Source organism: Cervus canadensis, chromosome 4, assembly GCF_019320065.1.
Source record: "Cervus canadensis isolate Bull #8, Minnesota chromosome 4, ASM1932006v1, whole genome shotgun sequence".
Lineage (NCBI taxonomy): Eukaryota > Metazoa > Chordata > Mammalia > Artiodactyla > Cervidae > Cervus > Cervus canadensis.
This window is the reverse complement of record NC_057389.1, coordinates 100,327,553-100,329,128: the sequence shown is the minus strand read 5'-3', so window position 1 is coordinate 100,329,128 and position 1,576 is coordinate 100,327,553. Positions and strand designations below refer to the sequence as shown.

The window sequence follows — 1,576 nt, the reverse complement described above, 5'->3', positions numbered from 1 at the left end:
GAAAAAATTTCTCATTAAATATGTGGATTACATGACATCTTGGGGAAAATGCTAAAACTGGAACACATTTGCAAGTTAGAAATGACAGAGGGAATTTCCTAAAGAAGACCAAGTTCTTGCAAAATATTGAAATTAATTAAGAAATATAATTAAATATAATTAAGCAAAATACAGAGTGTATTTTTTCAACACTATAATGGGCCTTTTTGTGAAAATGAATCATATTGTCATGTTTCTTTACAGTCAACATCGACAAATGACACCAAGCAACCTCACAAAGGTTTCAGAATTTTTTCTTCTGGGATTTTCAGAGGAACCAGCACTGCAGCCCCTCATATTTGGTCTTTTCCTCTCCATGTACCTGGTCACTGTGTTTGGAAACCTGCTCATCATCCTGCTCATCAGCTCAGACTCCCACCTCCACACTCCCATGTGCTTCTTCCTCTCTAACCTGTCCTTCATAGACATCTGTTTCACCTCCACCACCATCCCAAAGATGCTGCAGAACATATATTTTCAACGCCATCACCTATGAAGGCTGTGTCACCCAGATGCATTTTTCCATACTGTTTGCAGGGTTGGATGACTTCCTCCTGACTGTGATGGCCTATGATCGGTTTGTGGCCATCTGCCACCCCCTTCACTACACGGTCATCATGAACCCCCAGCTCTGTGTAATTCTGGTTCTAGTTAGCTGGGCCGTCAGTGTCCTGGATTCCTTGATACAGACCTTCACGGTATCAAGGCTGTCCTTTTGTAGAGATGTGTTTATCCCTCACTATTTCTGTGAACTCAAACAGCTGGTCCAACTTGCCAGTTCTGACCACCTCCTTAATGAAATTGCCATGTCTTTTGCAGCAGGGTTACTGGGTGCTGGTCCCTTTGCAGGCATATTTTACTCTTACTGTAGGATTGCTTCCTCCATATGTGGAATTGCATCAGCTCAGGGTAAATATAAAGCATTTTCCACCTGCGTGTCTCACCTCTCAGCTGTCTCCTTAGTTTATGGCACATGCCTGGGAGTGTACCTTAGCTCTGCTGCTACTCACAGAGCACATTCAAGTGCAATCGCCTCCGTGATGTACACTGTGGTCACACCCATGCTGAACCCCTTCATCTACAGTCTGAGGAACAAAGACATAAAGAGGGCTCTGCGAGCATTCTTCAGAGAGGCAGCTCTAAAAAGGCCCATGGTTGTGGGATAAAGAAGGGGACATAATTTAAAGTTTCAAAGCCTCAGAGTCTGAAATTATAAATCTCTGATCAGAATTTTTGGTCAGATTGTGAAAAGAGAATTTGCTCCTCTATTTCTTGAAATTCTCATATTTTGACTTTGCCTCCTTCATTGCACTTTATGTAACTCACTTGATTAGCCTTAGTGATTTCTATCATATCCATCAGTTTTTCACTTTTATGATTTTCCACTCTCTCAAATTTAACAAATGGCAAGAAGCTCAGTCGCTAAATTATGTCCAACTCCTTGTGACCCTTTGGACTGTAACCCGCCATGCTCCGCTGTCCATGGGACTCTCCAGGAAAGAATACTGGAGTGGATTGCCATTTCCTCCTCCAGGGG

The 1,576-nt window shown here is 42.6% G+C and overlaps 1 pseudogene; it reads left to right on the top strand.

The window, feature by feature from the left end:
• The first annotated feature begins 256 nt into the window (after nt 1–256).
• Nucleotides 257–1,205, top strand: LOC122440995 (annotated as a pseudogene).
• The last annotated feature ends 371 nt before the right edge of the window (nt 1,206–1,576 follow it).